Below are 8,103 nucleotides of genomic sequence, written 5' to 3'. Positions count from 1 at the left end.
ATCTGACGTCCCTCATGGCAGAAAGAAAGGAAAGCTTTTTCCCAACAGATGGGCTAGTCATGCCATTTACCCTCCAACCAACTAAAAAGTTCCCTTATGCAAAGTTAAGAAGAGGGAACCAGACAAGCAGAAAGACTTCAGGATTTTTCTTTTCCTTTTCCCACTGCATAGTTAGAGGAATAAAAGCAGATATCTGTGAAAAGACACTGTGGACTGAGCCTGCAGTCTGATAAACAACAATAACCTTTTTCTTGACGCTAATTCCTTTATTATATTTTTAGAAGAATTTAAAAGCCACTTATTATTGAAAACTATGATTTCAGGAAAAAGTATAATTTTCACATTTCCTCTGATGTGTTGTATGCCCTGCTGTGTTATGACATTTCAAGTTTCATCAAGTCACATTAATTTACATTCTCACATGTTTTCTCAGTGGAACCTGCTCTTCGGGTCTATTTTCATTCATTGCTTGATCACTTTAATGTATTTGTATTACTGAATACTTGGGCCATATTAACTGATCTTTTCATACCCCATGCTTGCAATTCATTAGCAATCATTTCTCTTCTCTGCACGAAGAAAGGAAAAAAGAGATGAGAGAGAGGGAACATGAGAGAAAGACAAAGACTTGGGAAGAAAGCGAACAGCAATTTAGTACACAGCCTGGGATGCAGCCTGCTCTGCTGCTTGGGATTTGGTTATATTGGGAAATTTTCTCTGGTGTGACCAGCACAGATTGATGAGCCAGTAGAAACCTGAGTAATAAATGCAGTTAACTGGTGTAAACCATTCTTTATTTCAACTTTTGCAAGCTGGTTCAAAGCAGTGCAAACACGTTTGTGTTAGAGATTTGTGTTTGTGTTAGGTAAAGCAGTCTCTTGGATCCCATTAGTGCAGAAAGCAAATAAATTTTCCAGGCTTGTGCAATGCTGATGTGGGGGAGAGCTGGGCACCAAGCCTGTTTGTGTTCTTGTTCCTCAGCTGTGTTTTAGTTGCCCATGCCTGAGCTGGAGCTTGAGAAGAGGCTCAAATTCCCAAATTTGAGCTCCTAAGTTCAGTCTGTTCAGAGCAGCCAGCACAGCTGATGTACAGTATTGCTATCCTTCATCTCCTGACACAGATAAAGTTCAAATGATAAAACATTAAGCAAGAACCAATTTTGTCTACCCTTTCCCTGTGTTTATTAATGGAATGACTGAATGAACCATAATGTTTCTCCCCCCTCCTGCCACCCTCTTCTTGAAAGTGGCACATGAATACAAAGTAAGTGATCAGGCACTCAGAAAGCTTTGCAGCCTCTCAGTAAACTTCCATTCCCTCCTCAATATAAGGATGCTTGATCTTCCCTGGTAGTGCTTTCAAGTCCTTACTGCATAACACAATGAAAATCAGACAATATGTGCTCTGACATGTGTAGGCAGCTGCTAATCATCCTGTACAGAAACCTGCAGCAGGGGTTTCAATGACGATGCAAGGTGCAAGTCTTTTTCAGCCATGCTGTAGCCAAATCTGATGAAGGTCAGAAGCCTCAGGCTTTGGATGGAAGGGAGTCTCCTGCACTCTAAAAAAATCATGTTGCCTTCAGCTCTCTGCCAGTGAGGAGTACATACAGCTCAGTCCCTCTGCTCTTAACACACTCCCTTGACTTATCCTATATTGAGATGTTGCCTGTAACCCCATCTTTCTGAATTTGCAGCTGAGCTCCGGTATCTACACAAAAGTGGAGCCTGCAGCACCATAGCAAGTTGTGACTTGTATTTCCCCACCTATAAGCGTGTGCATATACACCTACCCCTCCCACCCCTACCTCTGGCAGTGAAGACATCACTTAGAGTCCCTCTCTAATCTCAAGCTGTCCATCACCTGTCCTAAAAGCAGCTCCACCAGTGGAAGGAGACAATGGTGGGGCTCAGGAGTTGTCCAAGATAAATGTTTCTGGCATTTTCATTGCATTGTCATAAAGCTGTTCGGAGCCATCAGGCCACACAGTACTGTAGTGAGAGCTGGATTTCAATACAAACTTCTTCTCTAACCTCTGACAAATCTGTGGGAGCTGCCAGGAAGGTTAAACACTGGTAAACCAATTAGGACAGAGGGGAGAGTCCCATATGTGACCACACAGACAGCCCAGCCTGCCCACTTTGATGTCCTCCTACCTCTGAATGAGGAAGATGATGCTAAAGCTTTCCATAGAGGGTTGAATGGAGCAGCCTGATGTATCAAAGCCTTGGGAAGAGGGGGGCAAGGAAGGCTTATCCTAGCCTGTATTATCACTGATGGCAAGTGATCCAGTGCCACATGCCCAGTAGGGGAGTGATCAGCACAGCCCAGGGTAAGCAGCACAGATATGACAGCACATCTGTTATCCACTGAACACTGGTGACAGAATGGAATGTAATCTCTCTGTTTACATTCAGAGATTAAAGACAACAAGTGGCTCCAGGAGGACGTGCTGTCCTGCAATGGAGAACAGAAAAGGATGCTTATGTAAAATGTCCTGGCAGCAGTGCCCAGGAGGAACAAGTGGACTCATTTTCTCCTGCAGGCAGCACAGAAGCGGATTACTACTGGGGGGAGGGTAGGCAGGAACAGGGAGAGAGAAATTAGGAGCCCAGATGTCTACTCTCTATATGCGGTTTCCAAGGGCTTTGGAAATAAAATAGAAAAACCCCTACTGTTTTGTGCCATGAAGTCAGACATGTATGCAAGGAGTCCACACTTACTCAGGACTGAGATTTTGTTATGTGACCTTAAGCAGAGCTGATCAGCTGGACTGAGTTTCCTCAGTCTTCTCCAACACCTGTGAACCTGAGGCGCAGATTTTGCAGAGCTAAAAGTCAGTCCCTCCCTTCCACTGGGATGCAGCTGTCTAAAGGTCTTGTCTCTCTTAAGGGATCCTGCAGTACAGGGTGGGAGACCTGTAAGGGAAGCATGGGCTGGGGGGATCACCTCATTCACAGCTTTAGCAGCTGCAGTCCATATTAACCCTGCTTCAGGAATCAGTGCCCATGGAGCAATTCAACCCATTCTGGAACCTAAGTGCAAAAAAGGATAAGCTTCTGTTGGCCACAATACAGTCAGTCAGAATATAAAGAGTATTGCTAGTAGTACTCAAGCTTAATTAGGGCTGGGAGCAGGAAAACCAAATGCCAGAGGCTGCCTTACCTTACCCCTTAGAGGAATATGATTCCTGACACTAACAGACTAGAAGAAAAATATAGTTTAGAAGGCTTGTGCCTTCCAAACAGCAGGTGCAGCACTATTGATATCTTAAATAGACTGTGATTGACCTTTTAACTCCTTTTTGTGTCTTTTCTCATGGGAGGTAACAGTCATTTCTGCCATGCTGAAAACAGAAAACTTGCCATATGTGTGTGCCCAAAGGTTTATAAAATAGGAGAGGAGAATAAGAAACAAAAACAAGTGGCACTCTGCTTGCTATTACTCCCCTGGACCCTCCTTGAAGCCACTTTCTGTATCCTTAAAGATGCCATCCTACTGGTGGTAAGCAGCAAGGTGGGAGCCTGTCACAGGAAAATGTGCCCAAGTCCTATTTTACTTACTGCCAGTTGACAGCACGACAGAAAATTATCCCTAGCCAGTCAGCATAGCAAAGTTACTTTTTGAGTGATGTGCACTGCACAGTATATGGAGAGTGAGATCAATGGAGGACAATAGAAATCTAAATTGACAGTACACTAATAATTGTTGGCATTAACTAATCAGATGGGATTTTAAAGTTCACACTGTGAACATTGGTATTTTCTGTGTGATGGGAAGACAGTTTGAACTATTTTTTCTATTAAGTGTTTGAAAGGCTGTTAGAAGAAATTATTACTGTAGTAATCAGAGCTCTCTGTGTGAAACCGTTTCATAGGCTTTGAATTTTGCAAAGCAGGAGACAGTCTGTATTGAAAATAGTATGAGCCTTTACCTGGATACCTAATAACAATGTGAAAGTTATATTTGCCTTAAATCATCTTTTAATTCATTCAGCAATATGCTGTTTCCGTGATAACCTCTGGAAGACAGACAGGGCCCAGGGCAAGGGGTTTCTGCCACCCTCCACTGATGGACCATAACTGCCCTACTCCCCAGCCCCTCTGCAGACTTCACCAGGCAGTGCTCTGCCAGGGTAGAGCTACCCACATAGGCTGTCCCAGGGCTTTGCTGAGGGGAACAGAAACAAAAGGTGCCAGCCCTGGGTGCTTATGATAAACCTGCTAGATGCCACTGGCTTATGTGCCTGCAGCCCTGAGGGACCCTGCATCAGCACCGCAGTGGGTGCAGCTATGTTTGTGTCACATTTATCTTCTCACTGATGAAGGTCAAACCGTATCAGATTTAATGGCACCTTTAGACTACAGTGCACATGGGGTAAGAGATTCCCCTGTCTTTGCACAGGTGCCCAGTGCATCAGCTAGGGTTTATGGAAGAACCTGACTGGTTCTTGCAAGTATAAACATCTTGCTTCATAAAGATGAGACTTTGTGTCATAGAATCATAAAATCATTTAGGTTGGAAAAGACCCTTAAGATCATCAAGTCCAACTATCAACTTAACGTTACCAGGTCTGCTTCTCAAGCAGTTGTGTGATTAGTGCACATAATTTAGCATCAGGTGGCTACACAGAATGGCTCTAGCTCTCACTTGGACTGGGAAATAATGTCATTCCCATTTCCTGCAGTAGACCCGAGACTAATACTGTAACTTGTACTGATGTTCAGCGGTGTTGTGCTAGCTACTCCATGTGAAATCCAAACCAACTTCCCTTTTGCCAAAGAATTATATTTATGACATAGTACAATATTGTGCAAGAAGGAGTCTGGAAATGAGCACTTGACACTCAGCCCATATCAGAATAGCTCTTGAGTCAAGGAAAAAACAACTGTTAACACCTTATGATACTCCTTCCCAGAAGCCTGCATGAACAGATTCACTCCTGCTTTATATTAAATTTTTCATTTTTGCCTTGTGTTCCCCACCCCTTTCTGCCTTTACCATATGATCAATACTGTCTAAGCTTCGGGAATATTATCAGAGCCATGATTGCACCCTCTAACATTATAATCCATAGGGTTGCTGGGAGCATTAGAACATCCAGGGTAAATTAATTCAGTCTAAGTAAAAGCTTTGAAGCTAGGAGCATAACCAGGCTTTTGAAGCTTAAGCCCTGTTTAGATTACTTGATTAAAGGAGGTCCAAAGCTTCACCAATCAATATATTTTGCTTAAGAGCAGTGTTGATACAGAAGCATATTTAATTTGATCTGCAGTACCCTGCCCAGAAGGTGGTCCGTTAGAGCAAAATGAGATAACATGCATGGAAGGAGGGGAGAGGGGCAAAATCACTGCTACGTTTTCGTGTGTGCCTGTGGAGATTGCTTGCAGCAGTTGTACAGAATAGCCTGTGCAGAGAAACAGGGAGCAGGAAAACGACAAGAATTATAGGCTTGGAAAGAAGTAACTGAACCTTCTATTAGCTTAAAATTGTAAAACATGTCCAAATGTCCACACCTACAGATGTGCATGATTAAAGGGACAGCCCTGCTCCTCAGCCAATATAAGTTTTGCTGCCAGCTTCAGTGGAACCAGGACTGATGGTCTGGTTACCTGGATGGAAGCATCTCTGATAAGATTATGAGCATCGTACCTGTGGGCCAGTATTGACAAAAAGGTAATTATTTGCTCTAAAAATCAAGAAAACTTTAGTCTGACCATTAGATCATAGTTGAGAAATGCCAAAAATACAGTCACCTCATGATTTCCTTTCTCACTTGACAATACGAATGTGCAACAGGTACAACAGGTATGGGGGAGAGCACAGGTTTAGTTTTTCTCCTCTTGCTTCCTTGCTTTACCTCTGCAATTGGTTATACCTGTTTGGTTATTTATTGGTCATAAAATTTCTTCTACGTGAGGTTCAGGCCAGGGCAAAGTAGCTGTGGGGAGGGGGTTTCAAGCCAAATCAGAGGACAGAACTGTTTTATTTCAGTACAGTGCAGATACAGTTGGTGGTGTCACCAGCAGAACTGTGAGCAGGCCTCTGGGTAAGGGCTGCTGAAGCCTCCGTTACACAGGGAACATTTTGGCCAGAAGTGCCTGGTGTCCCAGGCTCAGCAGGTAAGGGACCTTGCCCACTCTGAGTTGCACAGCAGCTCTGCACCATGCGGGCAGGGGGTGGCCTCCAGCAGTGAGCTGCTCTGGTAGGAAATTAGACATTGAGGTGGAATCAGGTTCAGTGGGGATGGATACAGCCCAGGTCTCAGCAGGTCCTGAGAAGGGCAACAGAGCTGATGAAGGGCCTGGAACAAAAGTGCGATGAGGAGCGGCTGAGGGAACTGGGGTTGTTCGGTCTGGAGAAGAGAAGGCTCAGGGGGGATCTTATTGATCTCTACAGCTACCTGAAAGGAGGTTGTAGTGAGGTGGGGGTTGGTCTCTTCTCCCAGGTAACAAGTGATAGGACAAGAGGTGACAGCCTCGAGTTGTGCCCAGGGAGGTTTAGATTGGATATTAGGAAAAAAATCTTCACCAGAAGGGTGCTCAGGCATTGGAACGGGCTGCCCAGGGAAGTGGTGGAGTCACCGCCCCTGGAAGTGCTCAAAACCCGAGCAGATGAGGCCCTCAGTGATATAGTTTATTGTTGGACTTGGCAGTCTTGGAGTAGAGGTTGGACTTGATGATCTTAAAGGTCTTTTCCAACCTGGTTGATTGTATGAAAGAAACAGTGCATGCAAGAGGTATGCCTTCAGGGCTTCGGCGAGTGCAAACCCATGGCTTCGACACCAGCACTGGTGATTAAAAAAAGGCTGTCGTTTGTATCCCAATGGAAAACATAATCCACTTACGTTTCTAATTGGACTTGATTAGACATTTAGACAACTTTTTTTCAGTATCAATTTAAATGAATTAGTTATATTTTCCAGCCTACTGAACCGATTAGATGAGCAAATCGTGTGCTACCTTCATGATGCAGCATGCCGCATCTGTAATGCCTGAGTCCTGTGGCTCTTTAAGGAGCATTATGAGGCCTGACTCCACCTTGGTGCTAGCCAGCCATGAAGACAAGCTGCTCCATAAGACACAGGGACCTCTCCAGAATGGACCAGCCCCACAGTACTGAACAAGGTGAGTAGAGCAGACCTGGAGACAGTAGCCAGGTTCTACCAAGAATCCAGATCTCATCAGGGAAATTCGTGCTTATGAGGCAGCTCCGAAATGAAGCTGGGAGGTCAATACAATGGTTGGAATCAGGTTCAGTGATGGTAACCAGAGCTGGATACAGTCCAGCAATTTCTGGGCAGGTCCACAATGACAAAGCATGTCTGGGAAGTCAGTCTGCAGGTCAGGATATGGATCAACAGGGTCCATGGCCAGGCACAGGCATGGCTGTGGCTGAGCAGGAGACTGGTACTTCTGCAGCACAGCTCAGACAAAGACTGACAGCGTGGGGCTGAGTTGAAATGGGGCTCCTGGGTCTGTCATTAGGGGTGTAGGTGGAGACCCCAGATGAGGCTGGTCAGGGCCATTAATGTCTGTTAGTGCTCTGATATTAAGTCTGATGAGCATGTGAGGCTACTTCTATGTCTAAAAAGAATTTTGCTCTGGAGCATCCATCCCTGCACTGAAAACAGAGTAGGTTTGCTTAGAAGATGATGCGAGGCAGTGCAACCTTCCTCTGCCACGTTAAGGATCTATGCAGAAAGCATTTCTGACCTTTTACACAGGACTCCCCTGACCAGCACAGCTGCTGCCTGTCCTGCTGACCCAGTGGTACAGCACAAAAGGTGCCCATGGAGAGTGAAGTGCAAAAGTATTATCTCAAGTGTCTCACAGGCACTGATCATCCCTGTTGCCAACGTAGGACAATGAATGACCCAAGTGCACAGTCCTGCTGATGTCTATGCAGCAATGCCATACAGAGGTGTCAGGGCTGGTCCACAAAGTGTCTTCCTGCTGTACTATCTAGGGGGAACTGAGCTCCGCTGCTCAGAGCACAGCATGGCTGGGATGCACTGACCTGTACCCTGGGTAGTTCATTCGGTACCAACCACCTTGTGTACCTGCACCCAGGGGTCCCACCAACCAGTCTCTCATCCTCCCC

Source organism: Pezoporus occidentalis, unplaced genomic scaffold (genome assembly GCF_034315485.1).
Source record: "Pezoporus occidentalis ecotype Australia unplaced genomic scaffold, CSIRO_AGI_Poc_V1 ctg115, whole genome shotgun sequence".
Taxonomy (NCBI): Eukaryota; Metazoa; Chordata; class Aves; order Psittaciformes; family Psittacidae; genus Pezoporus; species Pezoporus occidentalis.
Note: the sequence above shows the minus strand (reverse complement) of the source record.